At 34.1% G+C, this 11,373-nt stretch overlaps 1 pseudogene; it reads right to left on the bottom strand.

The window, feature by feature from the left end:
- Positions 1-719: 719 nt before the first annotated feature.
- Positions 720-6,910, bottom strand: LOC125827318 (subtilisin-like serine-protease S; annotated as a pseudogene).
- Between the last annotated feature and the right edge of the window lie 4,463 nt (positions 6,911-11,373).

Below are 11,373 nucleotides of genomic sequence, written 5' to 3'. Positions count from 1 at the left end.
TTAGTGAAAAACAACATAAGAATACAAACTTAAACCAGCTATTTGAAAAACCATTTACTCCAAAAATGCCAAGAAACACATTGACTATGGAACCACAAACCTCTACCTATGCAGATAGCCTACAAAATGAGAAAAAATTATATAACCATGTCACGAGAACATATATTGAAAATATATACAAAATCCAAACCTATTTAAACCGTAATCCTAGATCCACTACAACCAAAGAACCAAGTCAAGACTACCTAACCCAAAAATTACAAGGTTATAACAAGCTAATCGCACAACCAAAAACTAACGCCAATTTAGTAAGGACATGTTACAATTATGGATTATTAAATACCGTATACACATACGACGGAGAAGAAATAAGTGGAATACCAGAACTAGACAAGGCATTCATTACATATAAAAGAGTTACCAAGGGAAATTTATTTTATGTAAAGTTTTATACAGCACCAGCGGAGATATTATACGAAGAGATAAAACCCCCAATTCAAGTTTTTAAAATAGGACTAACCAAAGATATGATTATACCTGATGATATTGGACAACAGGAAGAAATACAAAAAATAGAGATACCAAGTTTTTATGCCAATAAAAGAATAATTGGTATATCAACTATTATACAAGAGTTAGCAAATAATTATTTGAACGGAAATGCTATATGGAGTTACTACTCTAGAGATCAGTTAATGATATATTCAAATTCGAGAGAACTAAGAAGAAAGACCTACGACAAGAGCACTCAAAGCAGGATTTATTTCGCCAGAACTATTAACAAGATATTGCAAGATAATTGGACAAAAATACCCTGATCATCTATGTTCAAAATGTAATGGAGAAGACAACATGATTCCAGATGTCCAGCTAGAATAAAGTCTAAAGAGATAAGAAGATAAAGAAGATAGAGACAACTAAAGTGATAAAGCAAAGAAGAAATATTTGGCCAAAAAAGCCAAAAGCAAATAGTATAAAATCATGTAAATTAGTCAACAAGTGTAGGATAATATATTTTCATAAAGTATGATAGATGTGCATTATTGTGCAGTAAATAGTATAGTACGTGCATTATTGTACATTACAGTAGACATAGGATAGAAATTCCTTTCTATATAAAGGAATGTACATATAACTTAATAGGCAGACCTTTAAGCATTCAATAAAACTATTTCCTAAAAACACTCTCAAATATTTAAGATATTCATACTTAATAGATAATGGAACAAACTTCAGATATCATGGATAAGCAAGAGGCAAAGGTATATTGTTCAACAAATATGCAAAACTAATTTCATATATTCCTGAATATCATATACATGATTGAATAAATTTATATTAGTTATTATGTATTAGAATTATTTGAATCATGATTTCTAGTTTATTAGCACACTGGAAACATGGAGAAACTTCTATACTATGTCATCCTAATGTTGAAACCAGTAGGCGAGGAAAGCCATATAGGAGAGTAAACAAAGTTGAAGTGCTGATAAGAAGGAAGTATCTGCTAAAGTACAATGCTAGTAGTGACAAGAGAACATGATAAACATATAATCTAGTTCATAATGATCTAATATGAATTTAATCAATTATGAATATGATAGGAATGAATAATTGAAAATAAAAAACCTGCATAACAACGAACATGACTACATACATGCATGATGAAATGATAAAAAACTATGAAACTCTAATCTTATATATACTTAAAGATATAGAAATAATTGAATTAAGAAGAATAATATGGAAAAAAATATTTAATAATAACGGATCAGAAGATATATTAAACCAACAATGGTATGAAATAGACCTACATGATTTAGACCTCGAAATAATAGAATGGTATGATTTAGAAATAAATTCAGACTAAAATGAACTACGAATATTTACAATATTAGACAGAATCTATGGAAGATATAAAACTATTAGAACAATTAATGGATGAAAATTTATATATGTACCTAAGAACCCAAGATATGTTATATCTAGTATATATCATAAATAATATTAAAGAGATATCAAAATTAAGACTCTTGAAAAAAGAATATTATACTAAAATCTTTAAGATAAATTTATCATCTACCACACTACCACCTACCACACTACCAAAAATATGAATTCCTCAACTACCAAAAATGGTACACCTACCAAAAATATGAATTCCTCAACTACCAATTCCGCACCCTACTTCAATATAATTTTCAATGCATATATATCTACATCTAAAAAATTGGGAGTACCTTCTACTACACCTGAATTGATAGGGTGTGAAATATCCAGCATAACCTTAAGAAGCAAGTATGATTCTTGAAGATGTATTCATTTTATATAAGCGAAGACTTTCACCCTCCCAAAAAATGAGAACATATTGAGGATATACATATTGAAAATTACTTAAACATGTAAATTAATTAAAAAATGTGATAACCATGAGCCGAACTCTATTTTATAGTATAATATCAGAGGTAAAATCTTGGACTCGTTGCAACTGTGATCATTCAGGGAGATAAATTTGTGGCTGAACCAGAGGTTACTTCATTTCCAGTTGAGTCCACCACAAGTATACCACGACTAATATCATTAAATGACCCCAAAGAAATAGCATCACTGAAATAATCTCATTGGGGAGCATCAGGATCCAAAGATACAGAAATGGCATACACCCCATCTCTAATTGCATCATCAAATACAGCCGATATATCAATATCATAGCAACCAGAACTCCAACAAGTTGCATACACTGCTATCGTGGCCATTGGGGCACCACCTCTAGTTCCTGCAGATGCCAAACCTATGTAATTTATATTAGCTACGTAACTCCCAACATCAGTTGAAGGTGTATGACTTGCATTACTAGTAGTGTCCTTGGAAAAATTGAACATGGTCTTCTGGTCATCTGCTTCAGCTACATAACCACTCATTTAATATCTTGCCCCAATTATTTTTCCTATATGAGATAAAATTCTTATTGCACTTATCATATATATAACAAAACAATAAACTGCAAGAAATGGTTGGAAATAAAAGAAACATGTTGCATATTAAGACATTGAATGCTTCCTCTGATTGGAATTCTCCTTTCCATTCAGTTGGCACCGGAGGCATGTTGGTGTCACTAAAACTAGGAGATTCAGGTCAAATTCCTGTTTCAGTAAATGTCGTAAGAGCTTAACATTAAGATCTAATTAGTTTGAGAAACAAGGAAGCTGGGGTGCCGGCTAAAGATAAACTAATAAGTTTGTGAATAAAGAGATGATTTTACATTGACAAGGAGTTCAACAAATGCAAAGAATAAATTGAAAAACTGAATAAACTTGAGTTAAAGAAAATCTAAGCAAACATATCCGATCATTCGCAAATGATTGAACCTAGAATTGATTGATGAGTGATAAAACTTATCCTACACTTGATGAAAAGGAAACAGAATACTAAAGAAACTATTATCCCCAAGTTCAACCATATGCACCTAAATGACAAACACAACACTTTTTCAAAGTTACGTTATTTTACTCTTTGAAACAAAAGTAACCTGAAATGAGAGCCTTTTACGTGACAACACAACAAATGAAGGGACCGACCTAAACTAATGATCATATCTTTCACCTAACTGGAAAAGGATAGTTGCAATTAAGATAGCTTGAGCTGAATGAACAGAAAAATGATCACATGTATCAATTAAATCAATGATTACATTAACTTATATTTTGGTGTAAAAGTCTGGGATTTCCATTGTTTCATCAGCAATGAGCCCCATAAAATCCCATGAATGAGTTGTGTTCAGGTATTTCTCAGTATTGAGATATACAGATACCACTCCAAGAATTTCTCTTTTGTTTCAACCATAAAGACAAACAAAAACTAATTAATGTTTCTGTTGACATTAAAAGATACAAACTGAATTATTACCAAGATAGACGAAATTGATTGCTATGTAGCTTCATGTATGAAACTTATTTGATCAGTAATTAAAACTATGGAGGAAGGACCAAATATCCTACTGCTATTTGTTAATGATTGGAAATAAAGACCACTATTAAAGTCAGAGAACGAGTTCCAACATAAAATAGGAAATAAGGTTCTACCTGAGACAGCTTCCTTGGCTACTTTTGCATGTTGCTTTACCAAATCTTCCTTAATTCTCATGGTTGTTCACAAGAGCTTATGATAATTTAGAAGATAGTGTCTTGAAAGTTTCATTAAGTTCTACATCGGTGGGAACTGTTTTAGATGTGACTTTAGGTGATTGAATGTTGTGATTCAGAAGAACCTTTAAAAACAAATAAAGATACATTAGTAAGCATACATCAAGAAATGAGGACTGCACTACACCAATATGCATGTCATTATCTTTAGTACCGTACATCTCCCACTTCTTATTTTCAGCAAAGGCAGGAGTTTGGGGGAAAAGTTACAGTGTAAAATTGTATGGAAGTAAGAAATAAGTTGAAAAAGAAGAAACCCGATCATGGGATGAAATGGATCCGGCAGAGCGTTCAGTTTCACCACTCAGACTCTTCTCCGATGACTTCCTCCGCCATAACCAACTCTGCTACACAGCCAAAGATCAGTAAACGCCAATATGTAGTACACATCTATCTACACATAACCAAAATATTCAGCCATGGGAGTAACACGTAATAATGTCCTAAACTATCCTCTAAGGATGCCCAATTTCAGGATTTATATTCCTTATAATATTGGAAGGTATCTGAACAAAACCAAGAGAACTTTATATATGTAATGATCAACATACACACTGTTTATTGTATTTTTGCATGGTAGAACTATTTTTTTTTTCTTGAGCATCTAAAATTTTCTTACTCTTAAACCAACTCCCAGGAAACATCATTCAAATATAATTCAATAATTAAGCCCATCAAAGATAAGTAAAGATGAAAACAAAATCAATGTGGCATGACTTCACATAGTGAAAAATAAGGATCTGAATTGGAATAATTAATAACAATACCAAGGTGTTGAAAACAATTGAAAGAGAGGTTCAGATCTGCCTATGAAGGGAATTTCAGTTGCATTAGTCGCCTGCCATCTAGGTTCTCGTGTTGAAAAGTCAATCCCTCCATTGCTTGCCTCACTGTCTTTACTAAATTATAATTGTCCCTGACGCGAGAAAATTAATTAACGAGTAATAAAAATTTGATCACTGAAACAACAGATAATATCGATTGATAAAAGCAACAGAGAGGGATAATGAACTCTGTTGTAAGTTTGTATCCTAGGAAAAAACCTGCAAGAGTAATAATATTCAGCACAGTATTATTTGACAAATGATTATCATCACGAGATGAGGGAACTTCAATAAAAAATTATATCATAACTGCAAGCAACAATTAGGACATCAGCAGTAACAATCAATTTCAATATGATAGCTTAGCATCAACCTCAACATTATTTATATCAGAAGAAACAGACACCACTTAAGTAATAACTACGAGAAGAATGTTTTGGGCTCAACAATTACTATAAAGGACAGAACAACCATGACCTCAAGAAAATTGGTCACTAATTTTCCAATATCTAATGAAAAGCACCGAAATTGTACCCACAACATATATAATGGGTCACTAATTCAACTACTACTAGTCATTATTAAGCAAATTATTTAATAATTTCAGAATTCAGTTACTATTATTCAAAACTAGAAAACAGTTTTTGCAAAAGTTGATCGATGACATCAAAAATAGATCATTGGAAGAACAAAAAAAATACCCAATCCCACAATCACTGAATACAACTAGTGATAGCTGAAACAAGCAATTTAGGGACATTATATTCACAACCAGTTTAAGCCATTACACATAAAGTTCTAGTAAACATCAATCAAATTGGTACAATTTTATGGTGCATAGTTTTTCACACCATTTACTGAACATAGAACCCGAAAAACATATATGTTTAAAATCTTCCATTCCAAATAACAAATTCTACTAATTCTGCTGATGCGAGTCAATTTCCCAAATAAATTCATCGCAAATATATTACAAATAAAATAATTGATTTTTCTTCATACACCCTTTAGTTATTTTTGAAGAAACATAGGGTGTGTTTGGTATGAAGGAAAACATTTTCCAATTTTCTCATTTTTTGTTGGATAAAATATTTTGGAAAATATTTTTCAAATAAACTCATTTTCCTCAAATTTAAGGAAAATGACTTCTCTTCAAAAATTAAAGAAAACATTTTCCAAAACTTTCCTTCAACTTCAAATTACAATTTTTTTGTTGAAAAATAAATGTAAAGCTTATTTTTTAAAAATATTTTTCAACTTCAATTTTTTTATTTTTTTACCCCACCCTCACTCCCAACCCCCCCGCTCCCGCCAGCCCCCACCACCACCCCCCAAAAAAATAAAATTAAAGTTTGTTTTTAAAAAATATTTTTAATTTCTAATTTTTATTTTTTCACCCCACCCCACCCCCTACCCGCGACCCCCATCAGCCCCCACCCCCCTCCAAAAAAAAATTTAAGTTTGTTTTTGAAAAATATTTTTAATTTCAAATTTTTATTTTTTATTTTCATCACGATCTCTATTCCAACCTTGATTCTCGCCCAACCTTTGATAGCTCGGACGAGAACCCCCTGCTTGGTTTGACAAGAATTGTACCTCTTCGTTGTATATGGCCTCGAATTGTGTGTCATCAAGACTCACACCACTACTTGCACCAACCACATTCATAGCTTTAGAACCACCTCCCATGACATGTTTCGTCAACAAGTCCATTTGGGTCATTATCTTGGCCATATTCTTATCACGTTCTTGGTTCCTTTCCATTTTTTCCTTGGTCAGCCCGAGGTTTAGAGGAGACACTTGATCTTCCCTTGTGTACCATGCACGATTAATTTTAGTCATCTCATCAAGCAGCGTCAACGCTATGTCAAATGGTAGTCTCATGATTCCATCCCAAATGAGTTGGTCGTGACACCCTTGTTAACGGTGTCAAGACTCTAGTAAAATTATTGCAATAACACATTGTCCGGTAACTTGTGGGTAGGACATTGGAGCAACAATTTTTGATATCTCAACCACGTCTTATGAATAGGTTCACAATCAATCCTCTTGAAGTTCTGAATATTATCTCTCAACTTAACCATTTTCGAGGGAGGGTAGAATCTTTCATAAAACACTTTCGTGGCTCCTCCCAATAAGTGATAGATTCCCTTGGTAGTTTAGTAAACCACTTCGTTTCTTCCCCTATATAGAAAAGGGAAACAAACGGAGTCATACTGACTCTTGAGTGATGTTCCTGAAGGAAAATGGTCCACACGCATCCACGAAATTGTGGATGTGATCATGAGGGTCCTCATTAGTAAGTCCCCCAAAGAGAACTTTCATCTACAATGACTCCAACATAGCTAGTGATGGTCACATGAAACACCGGATTACCCATAGTTGGAGGCAATCAAATAGCACTGACACTTCCCAGATGATCCACATTGACATCATGCAAGTTTCCGATGTCATCATTGTTCCCAAGTTGACTTGCATTGCTCCCGTTCACACTCATCTCTTCACCTGTTTAGAGAAATCAACACAGAAACACAAATAAGAAAATTCTACTATAACAAAATTAGTTCACAAAACATTTCAATAAAAGAATTCTAAACACCACTCCCCGGAAGCAGCGTCATTTTTGATAATGCTCAACTACACTTCTTACGATTCAAAGTTTAGGCGGTCGCTAACAAATATAAATTCAACGATGAGTTGGGGTCGATCCCACATGGAGTGATACGGTAGATAATTCAATTACGAAGTAAAAAAGTGTTGTAATCTTTTGTAGGAGTAAAAAACTACGCAACATAAAAGAAATCAATAAATTTCAGTGATCAATTTCAAATGGGGGGATTTAATAACCAATTGTTAACAAGGAACAATTAACTCAGGAAATAAACTATTAGAGAGAGGACCTTAGGAATGTGGTCAAACGAATGCTAATTTCACTTAATGGGTAATTACTAATTGCTTTAAGTTGTTGAATATCAATGGGTACGCTATGTTTATAATACAATAGCTTTCTCTCGATCAACTATCATGTTTCGAGTGAGTTCTCTCGAACCTCAACAAGCTTAACAATACAAAACAACTCAATTCCTTAATTATACCAATTTTCTCAAGCTGGGTTGTAAAGACGCAATCAAACTCACTTTCTCAAGCTGGATTGTAAAGACACAATCAATACAACTATCAATCATTCATTCCACTCTAAGCATCTTTCTCAAGCAAGCATAGAGGTTTAAGCTAGAACCAAATTTGAAACTTCAGTTCATCAATGAAAACATGAATAAACAATTAAACCCATTTCAAAACAACATTAAATTCAACAATTAACAATACCCATAAGCTAATTAATGCATTCGACTACATGATCACACCTTTTAGGTAAGGGGTTTTAGCCAACCATAGCAGAAAGTAAGAAATCGCTAACGAAAAGATTATCCATCCAAATTGTCAACAATCTTCAATGCCCAAAGCCAAAATTGAGAATAAAATCCTAAATCCTCAAATCCTCTCCAAAAGTGTTCAACAATGTGTAAATGTAAAAAGCTCTAAAAACTGGGTAATACACTCTATGGGAACTCCCTAACTCTCTTTTCAAAAATCAATTTATATGTTTCCAAAAACTTGCCAAAAACTTGCCAAAAACTCAACACAGAGATTTGCCGAGTTGCACTTCTTCTCGCCTTTTGGCATGACTCTTACATCCAATTGTTCTGGAAGATTAGGCCCTCGGTCGTGATCGTCGATCCATTCGGAGCATCACCGAATCATATTTTGCTCGCCAAGCTGGTTTGGTACATGGGCTATTTCGCTGGAGGCTCACTCGGTGAGTGCCTGAGTGGCTTTTGCGAGATCCATCTTTTACAACTTTTCTCTCCTTTTCACATTGTAATGTCCTCGCCTTGTTCTTACACCTTCATTACTGCATAAAAATAAATTAACATCAGTTATGAGCACAAAATAAGCATTTAGGACACTAATTCATTGAATAATAAGCCCTAAATGAGTCAAAATTTTTGAATCATCAATGATAAATTGTTTATATGCAGCCATGAAGGCTTAAGAACAAGGCAAGGACGTTACATTGTGAAAAGAAGTGAAAAAGTTTGGAAAACCAAAGAAAAGTGTAATACCCTAATCATATTTTCAGAAATTGTAGGTGTAACCCACACCGGCCACACACGACTCGTGGAAGGGACCACGGACCATAGATATGGTTCGTGGTTGGCCTGCCTAGCATGTGGTCTGAGGGTTCAGGACCACGGTTTGACCTATGGGTCGTAGGCCAGACCACGGTCTGTGGTTAGTGTCCATGGTTCGAGACCCAAAATCATAGTCTCTGACCATGAACGACAGTCCACCAGGATGGATCGTAGGTCAGACCACGGTCCTTTGATTGGGTCCGTCGGTGGCAGTTGTTAGTTATTTTTCAGGGGAAGTTGGGTCTTTTACTAAATAATTAGTTCCTATGCTACGTCGTTTTACCCTTCACTAAGACCCCTATATAAGTATTTTCAACCCCCAAATTAGCCAATTTACTTCATTCTTCCAATTTCACACAAAAAGAACTCTCAAATAATTCCCTCTATAGAAACTTGAAGAAGAAGAAGGATTCATCTAGGGTTTCAAGCTAAGGTCTCAATTTCTCCATTTAAGCCTAACATTTGAATTCAAGGTATGATAGTTTCCATCCACGGAGTTCCCAAATTCCTCTATTTCTAATGGTAGAATTCTCCAATTGAGTTAGGGTTTTCTTCAATTACCCTGGGTTCTTTTGATTATTGATTTGACTTATGATCTCTTATGCATGAATTCATGAAATGTGATGATTTTATGATGATTTCCCTATGAACCGATGTAATCCCCCATGTTTTCAAGTTATGAATCATATGGTGTGGGATTTTGATCTTAAAGAAGGAGTTTTATGAAATTAGGCATGTATTGCTAGATTTACATGTATTTATGATGAAATCCATATCTAACCCATGTTTTATAAGTATTTATAATTTGAAGTGGGTTTTGAACCTCAAGAGGTAAATTATGGACTTATGCATTTTCTTGTGAAATCTATGCAAATGTTTTAAGGGTGCTTTGAGAGTAAAGTAGCAATGATGATGTTGTTGTTTTGTTGAAAGGACATTTCATAAAAATAACTAGGATGATGTGAAAGGTTTTCTCACATAGAAAAGATTCTTAGGTTAAAAGGCTTTCTCACCTAATTGAATCAAAGAGTAAGAGCTATCTTAATGAACTAGCTTGGATTGGTTGTCCAAGGACACCTTTTCATGAATGATGAGGTCAAGTAAGGAATGACTATTCCATGGGATATATGCTTAGCACCGAGTGGATAATGATGATGGGATGGAAGCTCTCCCATAGTAGAGGCCAGGTTTCTAGAAGCAATCTCATTTGATGGAAGCTCCCTCGTTACTAGAGGTCGTATCCACTTAAGCTAGAAGTTATGGTCCTTACCTTGGTAAGTAGGACAACCCTTTTCAGTGTGGGAGACATCGAGGGATCATGTTATAGCTTGCATGGTCTCAATATCAATTAAGGCTAATTCCCCAAAAGTAATAATGAACTAAATTTACTTCAAGAAGTCTCTCACATGAGTTCAAATGTTTTAAAGATGAAGTTAGCTTGCATTGGCCATGATTTTATGACGTATGTTTTCTAACTCTTTTATATCATATTTAGCTTGGTCAATTGCATGTCATGAAATGAAATGTCCCTTTTTTGCATGTTTTAAAAGTTTTATGCATGACTACCATACTTGGTACATTATTTTGTACTTAGTCATACTCTTGCCTACATTTTTCCCAAATGTAGGATCCGACAGACAGGTTTACGAGTCTCATGGCTAGTAGTTGAGTTCGTTATTTCTTGAGCTTTGGTGAGTCCTCATGCTTCGAGGACGGAGTTATTGTTTCTGTTTTCTTTGTAGTATTTCATTTTTGAACATAATGTATGGGCTAGGCTCAATTTTATTATATTATATTAGATGGCTATGATGCGACAAGAGTTAAGACTTCTGCTTTTCGTTATAAAATGTTTTGTACTTGTACTATTGCTTTACTCTTATTGTTCTATTTCGTATGTTATGAGAGCTAAGTGGCTTGTATGGAGTCGTTCGGGGTTCTATGCACCATGTTACATCTAGGGAGTACCTTTAGGTCGTGACAAACTTGGTAATCAGTGCACAAGGTTTAGAATGGTCCTACGTTGTCTTATAAGCCACGTCTAGTAGAGTCTTGTTCATGATTGTGAAGCGCACCACATTTATGAATGAGAGGCTACAAGATGAGTAGGAAACTTCACTTCTTTTATTATTCTTAAGTCGTGCAATAAAGTTTAAC

This window comes from Solanum verrucosum, unplaced genomic scaffold, assembly GCF_900185275.1.
Source record: "Solanum verrucosum unplaced genomic scaffold, falcon-dt-bn FXZP01000106.1, whole genome shotgun sequence".
Classification (NCBI taxonomy): Eukaryota; Viridiplantae; Streptophyta; class Magnoliopsida; order Solanales; family Solanaceae; genus Solanum; species Solanum verrucosum.
This window is presented reverse-complemented; position numbering and strand designations above follow the sequence as displayed.